General features: G+C 35.4%; 1 protein-coding gene across 2 annotated transcripts in view; it reads left to right on the top strand.

The window, feature by feature from the left end:
• The window catches only part of RNGTT (RNA guanylyltransferase and 5'-phosphatase), a 369,854-nt gene that overhangs the window by 164,358 nt on the left and 190,048 nt on the right, over positions 1-15,448 (top strand). The window lies entirely within an intron of this gene.

A 15,448-nucleotide genomic window follows, 5' to 3' on the forward strand; every position in this document is an offset into this window, starting at 1 on the left:
ATATTGTGGCTTGGAAATATTTCCAGGTCAGTGCTTAGAGGTTTGCCATTTATTTTTTAACCGCTTCATAGTAATTGACAGTAAAAATGCGCATGAAATTATGTTTTGGAGAAGAGTGGCTATGAGAGAATAATATAAGAAGTATAGCAACATATGCAATTACGTGTTTTAAGCTACTTTCTAGTATAATCCCACATGCTAGATGATGTAAATTTTTGTTGTATCTTACCTGCTTCTGCTCATATCCACTCAATTTGGTATTGGCCCTTGGATATAAATTACAACTTATTTGTATTTATAGCTTGAAGGCCAATTAAAAAAGAATTATTTAAATGGATTAATACGGTTTACAAAATGTTAAGAGTCATGCAGCAAAGTTTCCCTGAAAGTTTCCTATTCATCACCTCAGAAGAATAACTGTTGCCATTAGCACTAACTGTATCCGTCAGAATTTTCCTCTGCATATATAAGCAAATACATTTATTAATATTCTTACCAACCTTATCCAAGAGGTGTTTCTTAACACACTGTTCTAATGCTTTGCTTTTTTTTACTTAACAATATATTTCAAGTCCCCTTGCCCTATTGGTATGTAGAGATCATTTTTTTAACAGATGTGCAGATTTCCATCTTATCAGTGTACTATAATTTATTCCATAGCTTAGACATTTTGAGTTGTTTTTAGTCATTTGGTAGATTTTTATTTATTTGTTTTGCATATGAATATCTGATTGTTTCTGCACCAATTATTGAAGAGACTGTCCTTTTTTCATTGAGTTGCTCTTGCACCTTTATGAAAACTAAGTTGTCATATGTTTGGGTCTTTTTCTAGTCTCTGTTCTATTCCCTTGATTGTGTTTGTCTGTCTTTACACTAGTACCATACTATCTTGATTACTTTTCAAATTAAATCTTGAATGAGACAGGATTATCTTCCAACTTTGTACTTCTTTTTTGAAGTTTTGGTTATTCTGGGCGTCTGCATTTTCATATGAATTTTAGAATAAGTTTGTCAGTATCTACAAAGTGCATGCTGGAATTTGGATTGGAATTGCTTTGAATATATGGGTCAATTTAGGGGGAAGAATTGATACCCTAACAATGTTGAGTTTTCCAGTTCATTAACCTGGTATTTCTCTCCTTTTATTTTAGAGGTCTTTAATTTCTCTCAGACATTTTTGTAGTTTTAAGGATCAGGTTTTACTCATCTGACTTTTTTCAGATTTATTTCATACTGTTTGATATAAATAGTATTTAAAAAAATTTCAGTTTCTAATTGTTGATAATGTATAGTAATACATTGATTTTTGTATATTAATTTTTTTCTTGCAGTCTTGCTAAACACTTATTCCTCTACTAGCTTTTTGTAGATTTCATCAGCTCTTCTTACATAGACAAGCATGTCATCTGTAAAAAAGGGGCACTAGAGCCTCTTAATGTTGAATGGAAGTAGTGAGAGTGAACAGCCATATTTGTTCCTTTTCTTTGGAGCAGGAAAAGTTTGTTTTTAACCATTAAGGGTGATGTTACCTGTAGGACTTTAGCAGATGCCTTTTATACAAGATGAGTTTTTAAATTTGAAAGCTGTTGATTTTAGTATACTAATTTTATACAGTTCTCACTGTATTTTGTTACTGTTTGTAGTAACAGTTGATTCTCTTGGATTTTCTAGGTATTTAATCATATTAAGTATAAATAGACATAGTTTTCCTCTTTAGATTTTTCATACATTAATTTTTCTCTTATCTGATCCAGTTAGGCATGAGTACAGTTTTAAATTGTAGTGATAGTTATAGGAATCCTTGTCTTGTTCTTAATTTGAGTAGGAATGCTTCTAGTGATTCTCCGAAGTATAATATATTGCCTTTGAGTCTGGAATCTATTTTACCAGGTTAAACAAGTGTCTGGCTCTATATTTACTGAGTTGTTTTGTTTCTGATAAAGAATAGGTGTTCAGTGTTGTCAAATGGCTTTTTATGTACTATTGGTATAATACTGTTATCTTTTTCTGTTAGATTTGTTTATCTCATGAATTATATGAAAATATATCCTGATATGATAAGCCCTACTTAATCTTAGTGTATTGTTGTTATTATTTTTAAAGACTTTATTATTATAATTTCTTTAGAGCAGTTTTAGGTTCACAACTTTTTTTTTTTTTTTTTTAGTTTCAGGTTTTTGTTTAAATCCCATTTAGTTAACATACAGTACAGTGTAATATTAGTTTCAGGTGTAGAATTTAGTGATTCATCACACATACAACACCCAGTGCTCATCACAACAAGTGCCCTCCTTAATACCCATCACCTATTTAACACATTCCCCTGCCCACCTACCCTCCAGCAACCCTCATTTTGTTCTCCATAGTTAAGAGGTTATTTTCTGATTTGCTTCCCTGCCCCCCATGTTCATTTGTTTTGTTTCTTAAATTCCACATACAAGTGAAGTCATATGGTATTTGTCTTTCTCTGACTTAATTCGCTTAGCATGATACTCTCTAGTTCCATCCACGTCATTGCAAATGGCAAGATTTCATTCTTTTTAATGGCTGAATAATACTCCATTGTATATATATACTACATCTTCTTTATCCATTTGTTAGTCATTGGACAGCTGGGCTGTTTCCATAATTTGGCTATTGTTGATAATGCTGCTATAAACATCGGGGTGCATGTATCCCTTTAAATCAGTATTTTTGTATCCTTTGTGTAAATACCTAGTAGTGCAATAGCTGGATCCTAGGGTAGTTTTATTTTTAACTTTTTGAGGAACCTCCACACTGTTTTCCAGAGTGGCTATACCAGTTTGCATTCCCACCACGAGTGCAAGAAGGTTCCCCTTTATCGGCATCCTTGCCAACATTTGTTGTTTGCTGTGTTGTTAATTTTAGCCATTCTGACAGGTGTGATGTGGTATCTCATTGTAATTTTGAATTGTATTTCTCTGATGATGAGTGATGTTGAGCATCTTTTCATGTGTCTGTTAGCCATCTGTATGTCTTCTTTGGAAAAACGTCTAGTCATGTCTTCTGCCCATTTTTTAACCAGATTATTTGTTTTTTTGAGTTTAATAAGTTCTTTATATATTTTGGATACTGACCATTTATCAGATATGTCATTTACAAATATCTTCTCCCATTCTGAAGGTTGCGTTTTAGTTTTGTTGATTGTTTCCTTTGCCATACAGAAGCTTTTTATCTTGATGAAGTCCCAATAATTCATTTTTGTTTTTGTTTCCCTTGCCTCAGGAGATGTATCTAGTAAGAAGTTGGTATGGCCGATGTCAGAGAGGTTACTGCCAGTGTTTTCTTTCAGGATTTTGATGGTTCCTGTTTCACGTTTATGTCTTTCATCCATTTTGAATTTATTTTAGTATATGGTGTAGGAAAGTGGTCCAGTTTCATTCTTCTGCATGTTGCCGTCCAGGTTCCCAACACCATTTGTTGAAGTGACTGTATTTTTTCCATTGGATATTCTTTCCTGCTTTGTCAAAGATTAGTTGATCATGCAGTTGTGGGTCCATTTTTGGGTTTTCTGTCCTGTTCCGTTGATCTGTATGTCTGTTTTTGTGCCATTACTGTACTGTCTTGATCACTACAACTTTGTATTATAACTTGAAGTCCAGAGTTGTGATGCCTCCAGCTTTGCTTTTCTTTTTCAAGATTACTTTGGCTATTTGGGGTCTTTTGTGGTTCCATACAAATTTTAGGATTGTTTGTTCTAGCTCTGTGGAAAATGCTAGTGGTATTTTGATAGGGCTTGCATGAAATGTATAGATTGCTTTGGGTAGTATAGACATTTTAACAATGTTTGTTCTTCCAGTCCATGAGCATGGAATGTTTTCCCATTTCTTTATGTCATCTTCAGTTTCTTTCATAAGTGTTCTATAGTTTTCAGAGTACAGGTATTTTACCTCTTTGGTTAGGTTTATTCATAGGTATCTTATGATTTTTGGTGCAGTTGTAAATGGGATCGATTCCTTGACTTCTCTTTCTGCTGCTTCATTACTGGTATATAGAAATGCAACAGATTTCTATATGTTGATTTGTATCATGAGACTTTACTGAATTTGTTTATCAGTTCTAACAGTTTTTTGGTGCAGTCTTTTAGGTTTTCTACATAGACTACTATGTCATCTGCAAATAGTGAAAATTGGACTTCTTCCTTGCTGATGTGGATGCCTTTGATTTCTTTTTGTTGTCTGATTGCTGAGGCTAGGACGTCCAGTACTGTGTTAAATAACAGTGGGGAGAGTGGACATCCCTGTCTTCTTCCTGACCTTAGAGGGTCTTTCCCCATTGAGGCTGATATTAGCTGTGGGCCTTCATATATGGCCTTTATGATGTTGAGGTACGTTCCCTCTATCCCTACCTTGTTGAGGTTTTTATCAAAAAGTTTCCCAAGCAAAAACTAAAGGAGTTTGTGACCACTAAACCAGCCCTGCAAGAAATATTAAAGGGCACCTTTTGAGTGGGAAAGAAAGACCAAAAGCAACAAAGACTAGAAAGGAACAGAGAAAATCTCCAGAAACAATGACAAAACAAGTAATGAAATGGCATTAAATTCAGATCAGTAATTACTCTGAATGTAAATGGACTAAATGCTCCAATCAAAATACATAGGGTGTCAGAATGGATAAAACAAATAAGACCCATCTACATGCTGCCTCCAGGGGACTCATTTTAGACCTACAGACACCCGTAGATTGAAAATGAGGGGATGGAGAAATATTTACCATGCAAATGGATGGCAAAGGAAAGCCCGAGTAGCAATACTTATATCAGACAAACCACATTTTCTTTTTTTTTTTTTGTCAGAGAGAGAGAGCACAAGCAGGGGGAGCAGCAGGCAGAGCAGGTAGAAGGAGAAACAGGCTCTCTGCCAAGCAAGGAGCCCGATGTGGGACTCAATCCCAGGACCCTGGGATCATGACCTGAGCCGAAGGCAGACGCTTAACTGACTGAGCCACCCAGGTGTCCCGACAAACCACATTTTAAACAAAACACTATAACAAGAGACGAAGAAGGGCACTGTATCATAATAAAGGGGTCTATCCAACAGGAAAATCCAACAATTGTAAATATTTATGCCCCCAACTTGGGAGCACCCAAATATATAAAATAATTAATAATAAACATAAAGGAACTCACTGATAAAAATGCAGTAATAGTAGGGGACTTTAACACCCCACTTATAGCAATGGACAGATCTAAGCAGAAAATCAACAAGGAAACAATGGCTTTGAATGACACATTGGACCAGATGGACTTAACAGATATATTCAGAACATTTCATCCTAAAGCAGCAGAATACACATTCTCTTTTGAGTGCACATGGGACATTTCTCCAAAAGAGATCACATACTAGGTCACAAATCAGACCTCAACAAGCACAAAAAGATTGAGATCATACCGTGCATATTTTCCGACAACGCTATGAAACTTGAAGTCAACCACAAAAAAATTTGAAAGACCACAAATACATGGAGACCAAAGAGTATCCTACTAAAGAATGAATGGGTCAAGTAGGAAATTAAAGAAGAAATTTAAAAATACATGGAAACAAATGAAAATGAAAATACAATGGTCCAAAAACTTTGTGATGCAGCAAAAATGGTTATAAGAGGGAAGTATATAGCAATACAGGCCTACCTTAAGAAGCAAGAAAAATCTCAAATACATAACCTAACCTTACACCTAAAGGAGCTAGAAAAAGAACAACAAATGAAGCCTAAAGCCAGCAGAAGAAGGGAAATAATAAAGATTAGAGCAGAAATCAATGAAATAGAAACAAACAAAAAACAGTAGAACAGATCAATGACACTAGGAGCTAGTTTTTTTTTTTTATTTTTTTTTATTTTTTTTATTTTATTTTTTTTAAAGATTTTATTTATTTATTTGAGAGAGAGAGAATGAGAGACAGAGAGCATGAGAGGGAGGAGGGTCAGAGGGAGAAGCAGACTCCCTGCCGAGCAGGGAGCCCGATGCGGGACTCGATCCAGGGACTCCAGGATCATGACCTGAGCCGAAGGCAGTTGCTTAACCAACTGAGCCACCCAGGCGCCCTAGGAGCTAGTTTTTTAAAGAATTAATAAAATTTGATGAACCCCCTATACAGACTTATGAAAAAGAAAAGAGAAAGGATCCCAATAAATAAAACCACGAATGAGAAAGGAGAGATCACAACCAACACCACAGAAATACAAATGACTATAAGAGAGTATTATGAAAAATTAAATGCCAACAAACTGGGTAATCTGGAAGAAATGGATAAATTCCTAGAACCATATAAACTACAAAAACTGAAACAGGAAGAAATAGAAAACTCAAACCAATAACCAGCAAAGAAATTGAATCCATAATCAAAAATCTCCCAACAAACAAAAGTCCAGGGCCAGATGGCTTCTCAAGGGAATTCTACCAAACAGTTAAAGAAAGGTTAATACCTGTTTTTCCTCAAAGTGTTCCAAAAAGTGGAAGGAAAACTTCCAAACTTTCTATGAGGCCAGTATTACCTTGATTCCAAAACCAAAGACCCCACTGAAAAGGAGAATTACAAGCCAGTGTCCCTGATGAACATGGATGCAAAAATTCTCACCAAGATACTAGCCAGTAGGATCCAACAGTACATTAAAATGATTATTTACCATGACCAAGTGGGATTTATTCCTGGGCTACAGGGTGGTTCTACATCTGCAAATCAATCAACCTGATATACCACATAATAAAAGAAAGGATAAGAACCATATAATCCTCTCAACAGATGCAGAAAAAGCTTTTGACAAAGTATAGCATCCATTCTTTTTTTTTTTTTAAGATTTTATTTATTTACTTAATAGAGAGGGAGAGCACGCAGGGGGCAGTGGGAGAGGGAGAAGCAGGCTCTCCGCTGAGCAGAGAGCCCGATGCTAGGCTTTATCCCAGGACCCAGGGATCATGACCTGAGCCGAAGGCAGACGTTTAACCGACTGAACCACCCAGGCGCCCTGTCTGGGAAACTCTCTATCTCTTCTATTCTGAATGACAGCCTTGCTGGATAGAGTATTCTTGGCTGCGTATTTTTCCCATTCAGCTTGTTGAATATATCATGCCATCATCTCTGGCTTGCCAAGTTTCTGTGGGTAGATCTGCTGCTAACCTTATTTATCTTCCCTTGTAAGTTAGGGACGTTTGTCTTTGTGCTTTTAGGGTTTTTTTCTTTATATATGTATTTTGCAATTTAACTACAATATATCTTGGTGTTGGCCTGCTTTTGTTGGTTTTGATGGGAGTTCTGTGTGCTTCCTGTTTCCTTCTCCAGATTAGGGAGTTTTCACCTATAATTTCCTCAAGTAAATCTTTTGCCTCCTTTACCCTCTCTTCTTCTTTTGGGACTCTTATAATATGAATGTTACTATGTTTTATGGAGTTGCTGAGTTTCCTGTCTACATTGATCCAATATTGTTCTTTCCCCCTTCTTTTCAGCTTCATTATTTTCCATAATTTTATATTCTATATCACTTATTTGTTCCTCTGATTCTTCCATCCTTGTGGCGTTATATCCAGGGGGTTTCAAATCGTGTTTATTGCATTTTTCATTGGGCCTGACTAGTTTTTAGGTCTTTTATCTCTGTGGTGAAGGACCCTGGTATCTTTTATGCTTTTCTCAAGCCCAGCTAGTATCCTTATGATTGTTCCTTTAAATTCTGGATCAGGCATATTAATTCTATCTGTTTCAATTAGATCCCAGGCTCTGACCTTTTCTTGTTCTTTCTTTTGAGATGAATTCCTCTGTCTTAGCATTTTGTCTAGGTCTGTGTCTTCTTCAGTGTGTTAGGAAAGAAGAGGTCATATGCTGTCCAGGGTCTTGTGCTTCAGGAAGGGTCTTTGGTGTATGCTGTGTGCACTCTGCTGCTGTGTTTTTACTGCTCTTCCCCTCAGGCCAGTCATCTGCAGTTTCTCCTTGCCTGCACTGTGGAGTGTTTGGACATTGGCCAGAGTGTGGCAGATTTTAACTAGGTGTGCCCTGGTCTATTTGTTAAAAGAGACCTGATACTGTTTCCACTAGAGCTGAAGCTTTGCAGAACTCTGTGGTCAGTAGACGTGGTGCCTGCTGCGGTTTGTGCTGGTCTTCTGGGGGGAGGGGCCTGCTGCACTGGTTCTCAGGCATACTTGCCCAAGAAAAGCAGCACCAACTGACTGCAGGGGGGCAGGGCTTGGTGTAAGCCGGTTAGGCCACCAGTGTTGGCACTGTGCTGCTCACTGAAGTTAGTTTCTGCTGAGGGGCAGGGTAGAGAAATGGCACCTGCCGGGTTTCCCAGATGCACTCCAAGAAGGGGGAACCATCTCTTTCAGTGCGTCCCAGGGGATCCTCAGATCTTGCCATCTGCTCCTGGGCTATCTGCGCTCCTTCTCCACAGGAGCACTGCAGCACCCACCGGGCTCCACACCGGCCTTGCCATAGATCTCTACAACTCCAGTCTTTGAGCCCCGCTGGTTGTAAAAAGTCACAAAAATCAGCCCCTCTTGTTTTCCCAGTCACTGTCTTCTGATTTTTGTAAAGTCTTTTTAGTTTTGCCTTTTCCAGAATGTCATATAGTAGGAATCACACTATTTTATTTATCTATTTTTAATTAATTAATTATTTTATTTTATTTATTTATTTTTAAAGATTTTATTTATTCATTTGACAGAGAGAGAGACACAGCGAGAGAGGGAACACATGCAGGGGCAGTGGGAGAGGGAGAAGCAGGCTTCCTGCGGAGCCGGGAGCCCAGTGTGGGGCTTGATCTCAGGCCCTGGGATCATGACCTGAGCTGAAGGCAGACGCTCAACTACTGAGCCACCCAGGTGCCCCTGTTTTTTTTTTTTTTTAAAGGTTTCAGTTTTAAGTAATCTCTACCCCTCAACATGGGGCTTGAACTTACAATCCTGAGATCAAGAGTTACATGTTCTACTGACTGAGCCAGCCAGGTGCCCTTTATTTTATTTTTTGGATCACACTATTTTAGATTGGTTTCTTTCACTTAGTAATGTGCCTTTAAATTTCTCCCTTGTCTTTTTCATGGCTTAATAGTTCATTTGTTCTTAGTGCTGAGTAATATTACATTGTTTGGATGTGCCACCTTTTATTTATCTATTCACTTACTGAAGGACATCTTGGTTGCTTCCAAGTTTTGGCAATTATGAATAAAGCTGCTATAAACACCCATGTGCAGGTTTTGTGTGGACATAAGTTTTCAACTTCTTTGGGTAAATACCAAGGAGCACAATAGCTGGGTCATATGGTAAGAGTATGTTTAGTTTTGTGATAAACCACCAAACTGTTTTCCAAAGTGGCTGTACCATTTTGTGTTCCCACCAGCAAAGAATGAGACTTCCTGTTGTTCTGCATCCTTCTCAGCATTTGGTGATGTCAGTGTTTTAGATTTTGGCCATTCTAATAGGTGTATAGTGGTATCTTACTATTTTTGTTACCCTGATATATGATGTGGAGTATCTTTTCATATGCTTATTTTTCATCTCTATATCTTCTTTGATGAGATGTCTGTTAAGGTCTGTGACCTATTTTTTAATTAAGTTGTTCATTTTGGTATTAAGAGTCTTTGGATATTTTGGATAAGAGTCCTTATTAGATGTGTTTTTTCAAATATTTTTTTCCAGTATGTGGTTTGTCTTCTCATTCTCTTGACATTGTCTTTCACAGAACATAAGTTTGTAATTTTAACAAAGTCCTGTTTATCAGTTATTTCTTTCATGGATCATATCTTTGGTATTTTATCTAAAAAGGCATCACCATACTGAAGGTTGTCTAGGTTTTTCCTTATGTTATTTTCTAGGAGTTTCATAGTTTTACTTTTTACATTTAGGTCTGTGATTTATTTTGAGTTAATTTTTGTGTAGGGCATAAGGTCTGTGTCTAGATTCATTTTTTGGCATATGATACTAAGTTGTTCTAGCGCCACCAACTGTCTTTGCTCCATTGTATTGGCTTTGCTCCTTTGTCATAGATCAATTGACTATATTTATGTGGGTCTGTTTCTAGGTTCTGTATTTTGTTCTACTGATCTGTTTGTCTGTTCATTTGCTAATACTACACTATCTTGATTACTGTATCTTTGTAGTAAATCTTAAAAAGTCAGGTAATATCAGGTCTCCAACTTTTGTTTCTTTCTTTTCAATATTATGTTGGTTGTTCTGGGTCTTTTGCCTCTCCATATAAACTTTAGAGTCAGTTTGCCAGTATCCACAAAATAATTTGCTGGCATTTTGATTGGGATTGCATTGAATCTATAGATCAAGTTGGGAAGAACTGACTTTTTGGCATTATTGAGTCTTCCTATCCATGAACATGGAATATCTCTCCATAATATATTATTTTTAAAAGATGTACTGCCCAGTTTTTTTCTAACATTTTATTTAGGATTTTTGCATTGATGTTCATAAATGATCCTGTTCTGTAAATCTTTGGTTAACTTTTACTTCAATGTTATACTTGCTTCATAAAAAGAATGTAAGGCTTTCTTTCTTTTTTTCTTTCTTTTTTTGGCTATGTTCTGTAGTAGTTTTAATAGCATTGGAATTGCCTAGTTTTGATGGGTTTTGTGGAATTTTTCCCATGAAACTGTTTGGGTCCTAGTGTTTTGCGGTTGGGTTAACAGATATATTGGACTTCCTCTACTTCTCCTATGAAAATTGGTTTGTTTAGATTTTCTCTCTCTTCTGGAGTCTGTTTTGGTAAATTATCATTCTTTGTAAAATATCCATTTTATTAATATTTTAAAATGATTTGTATAGAGTTGAGGAAAGTAATTAATTATAAGACTTTAAATTTGTTTTTGTGGTTATTTCCTCTCAGGATTTATTAGTTGAATATTTGTTTCTTTGCTTTTTTCTTAATAATGGTGGCTATTTTAAGTTTTTCCTCTCCACAATAAATCAGCTTTCACTTATTGATTTCTGCTCTTTTCCTAAGTAAAACCTACTTTTATTTTTATTAATCTTGGTTTGTAGCTCTCTTATTGTCCTTTACTGGCTTTTTTTTTTTTTTTTTTAAGATTTATTTACTTATTTTAGAGAGAGAGCGTGCATGTGCGAGTGGGAGGAGGGGCAGAGGGAGAGGGAGAATCTTAAGCAGGTTCCACGCCCAGCACAGAGCTGACGTGGGGCTTGATCTCATGACTCATGATACCTGAGCTGAAACAAAAAGTCAGTTGCTTAACTGACTGAGCCACCCAGGTACCCCGTCCTTTATTAACTTTTTGAGTTTGGGCACTGAATTCATTGATTCTCATTCTTTTCTTACAGATATTAGTGCTTAAAATTTCCTCTGAGCTTGCCATAGTCTGATAACTAGAATATGATATTGGGTAACTTTTGTCATGTTTTTAACAATTCTGCAATTTTGGTTTATTTTTTGTTTTTCTAATGCTTGTTAAAGAGTTTTGAATTTCAAGGTGGAAGTCTTTTTATTTTCTGAACTTATTATTTTAAATTTTATTGTATTAATGAAAGAATATTATCTGTATTTTTCTACCTTTTGGAACTTATTATAAGGTGTTATTAATTCTTTGGACTGTTTCTTAGACCCTTCAAAAGATATTATTTTTATAATTTCAGGGTAAAGATTTTGATATGTGTCAATCAGATTTACCTTACTAATTATGTTTTTGATTTTAGTCTTTATATTCATACTTATTTTTGGTTCAGTTGATCTGTTACGGACTAAGTGAGGGGAATGAAAGCCTCCTAATACTAGTGTCTGTTTGTTTAAGTATAATGTCTTCTAAAGTTTCTTCATGAATATTTATACTATAAATACAGTGCTTTTTGGTGATGATAAATTCACAGATAATTATTTATTCATTTGGATTTATCTTCCTTAGACTTATAAACTTTTTTTTTACTTGTTTAATCTTTGTTTTTGTCTTGACTTTTAAGATTGTGACTAATATTGTGAGCCTTATTTCTTTTTGTTTGTATTTGCCTTTGTCCATCTTACCATTTAAAAGGTTTTTTGAATCATATTATTTTAGGTATGTGCTTTGTATACAGTGAAGTTTTGTTTTCCTTTGTGATCCACACTGTAGCACTTCTATTATTTAGAATTTTAAACAGCTTTATTGAGATGTAATTGCATATCATATAATCTACTCATTCAAAATGTACAATTTCAGTGAATTCAATTTAGTGCAGTTCAGAGTTGTGTGATCACTACCACAATCAACTTTAGAACATTTTCCATCACCTGCAGAAGAAACTCTGTACTTGGTAGCAACCATTCCCTAATTCTTCCAAACTTTTAGCCTTTGGCAGCCACCAATCTACTTTCTGTCTCTGTAGATTTGCCTATTTTGGACATTTCATAGAAACAGAATCATTCAATATGTGGTGTTTTGTGACTGGCTTCTTTTACATAGCCTAATGTTTTTAAGGTTCATTCATGTTGTAGCATGTATCAATATTCCATTCCTTATTATGGCTGAATAATATTTTATTATATGAATATATAACATTTTGTTTATCTATTCTTCAGTTGATGGGTACTTTTAGTTGTTTTTCCTTTTTGGTTATTATGAATAATGCTGCAACAAACATTTCTGTCCAAGTTCTTATGTGGACATGTGTTTAACTCTTTTATTTTTTAAAGTGATGATTTATTCCATTTACATTTATCCATGTGATAGATACGTTGGGTATCAATGCTGTCATTGTGTTATGTTTTCTATTTTCATAGTTTACCACAAGTCTTTCATTCTGCTGTTAAAATGTGTGTGGGTGCATGTGTTTCTGGTTTTCTGGTATTTGGATGGTCTGTATTTTGTTCTAGTGTTTAATTTCATAATTATATCTTTCTATGATATCTTCAGTTTTGTATTTCTTTAAATTATTACCTAGTAAATCCCTGCCTGTGCATAATATGTCTTTGCTCTTTTACTCCCATTTTTCTAGTATTAGTTTTTAATGAATAATATTATTTTCCTACTGTAAAATATACTTCTACTACTTGATTTGTTAACATTAAATTGCAAACTTGGAGTCCCAGCCCATCATTTCTCCCTTTTTTCCTTTCAGTTTTTATTTATATTATTTTCATATTATTGGGATAGTTGATATTCACACTCTGTTCTTTCCTTCTAATCCCCACATTTATTTTATTTTACAGCTAATTATGCTTTACTGCTTTGATAACAGTACTCCTTTTCCCATTCTTGCTTGGCTGAAGTTTCTCTCTTAGTGGTTTTCTCAAGAATATTTCATGAGAACAGTGGTCCCTTAGTTCTTGCATGTTCATTCAAAAGTGTTTGCTTGTTGTAACCTTTATTTTTGAAGGGTCGTTTGGAGGAATATAAAATTCTGGCTCACACTTAACCTTTGAGTGTTCCACTGTCTTGTAATATTTAATGTTGTTGTGAAGTAATGAGATGCCATCTGATTTTTTGTGGGTTTTTTCCTCCATTTTAATTAACTTAATCTTTTTGTTCCTTTGCTAAAAAGATTATTTCTTCATCTTTAAAGTTCACTAATTTCCTAGATATGTCTTGGAGTTGACTGTTCTAGGTCAGTTTTCTCTGGCACTTATGCCCTTCTTAATATGCAGATTCAAGTTTTAAGTTTTCTTAGCTTTTATCTGTAAATATTTGTGATGTATTGATTGGTTTTTCTTGTTGGACATTTTGGCTGTATTCATATTGTTCCTTTTCCATCTTCCAAAGCAGCAGTTCTCAGACTTTAGTGAGCATCTGAATTATTTGGAGGGCTTGTTAAAGCAGACTGTTGGGTTCCATTCCCAGATTTTCTGAGTCTGATAAGTCTCTGGTGGTGTGAGAATTTGCACTGCCTCCCAAATTCTCAAGTGAAGCTGCAGCTGCAGGTGCAGCTGCTTGTCCAGGGACCCTACTTTGAGAACCATTGCTCTAAATCTAATATTGATGCCCTGACCCTTCTAAATTATTTTTCCTTTGTTCTGTTTCATTTTGTTGTGTCCTTTAAATCTATATTCTTTTGCTCCTTGTTCTATATTATTATATATTCTCTATATTCCTTCATTTCTGTATGATGATTTTTTCCCTTGAACTATTTTCCTGTGTTTTGTCATTTTTATACCCCCTTTTCATTTGTTCTGCCATCTTTTTCCTTGAATCTTTATATTTCTGCTTTGTTGGTCTTCTTTATAGCAGTGAGAGTTTTATTAATTTTTAAGAAGTCATGATAAAGTGTAAATTGTCACCTGTGTATGGCAGTATTTTTTTGTCAAGTTTGCACTGTTAGTATTACATTTCTACCTCTTTCATTCAATACTTTTGTATTGATGCTGTGTCAGATCCCTTAATATTACCCATATCTAAGAAATTAGATATGCCTGGATCACTTATTTGCAGAAGGTTGCTGTGGGAGGAGAGTACAGATTATATTACCCAAAGCTTTACTTTGGCCATGCTTGTTCACAGTCAAGCTTGTTCTAGACAGTATGCCTTTTCTGTGTGATTCTTTTAAGTAGAACCACTGAATACGTTGTTCTAAACTCGTCTGGGAGCTGGAGTGCTTCTGTCTCTAACACTTTTTATTTGGTTTCTGTACTCAGTATTTCAAACATTGAAATTCACTTTTGCACTTAAGGGCAAGCCATTTACTTTCAGGGAGTGTATTTTTATGCACAGTTTCTGGTATCTGCTGCTAGTTCTTCTAGCCACACTCTGAACTTTCCTTTAGCCCCCTTTCTCTTGGATTCTAGCTATTTTTTGTAGTCTACATTTGTGTTTTAGAGTCTGTGGATTAATATTTGCCTCTGAGTTTTGCTGCAAACTTGAGTTACTTAAAAAAGTTTCTTGGAGAAATAAAATCACACGTAAAAATCTTTTTGCTGAGATGATTTACAGGAGGAGAAGGAGGGAACTGCATCAGTGTTCATGCTGCAACCTCAGGGAAATAATTTGAAAGCCTTTGGTTTGATTAAAGCACTGGGCAGTTTTATGGGTTTTGTTAGAGATGACATTAAGCTCTCTTAATAAGATTTATTTTTGACTAAAAAGTGTAAACAGAATCACAGTTCAGGTTTCTTTGTGGAGATATGCCTTTGTATCATTGGAATTTGCTACTGTTAAATGAAGGGGATTATAAGCACAAGTGAGTTTTTTAAAAAGTTGAAATATCCTAAACTGTTCATTAGAACATAGTTGTTTGTATTCTGAAACACAAATGGCAGAAATCTCCAAATACAGTAGCTATGTGATGTGTGATCTTTGTTGTTTTGTTTGATGGCCTAGCAATTTTCAGAGTTGTTCCCCTAAGCTGTCACTTTACTGATGATTAGCTCTTCCCTCTCCTTCAGTGAAGTTCCCACCATTGTTGGTAGGTGTGTTCTGGTTTATATGTCAACAGGTTTCTGTCCTCTTTATATTTCAAAAATTTATTGAAATCTTTCTCATCTTTGAATAGTTGTCCCCCACTTGCTTTTTATTGTTCTGAGTTA

Source organism: Halichoerus grypus, chromosome 9 (assembly GCF_964656455.1).
Source record: "Halichoerus grypus chromosome 9, mHalGry1.hap1.1, whole genome shotgun sequence".
In the NCBI taxonomy this organism is placed as follows: domain Eukaryota; kingdom Metazoa; phylum Chordata; class Mammalia; order Carnivora; family Phocidae; genus Halichoerus; species Halichoerus grypus.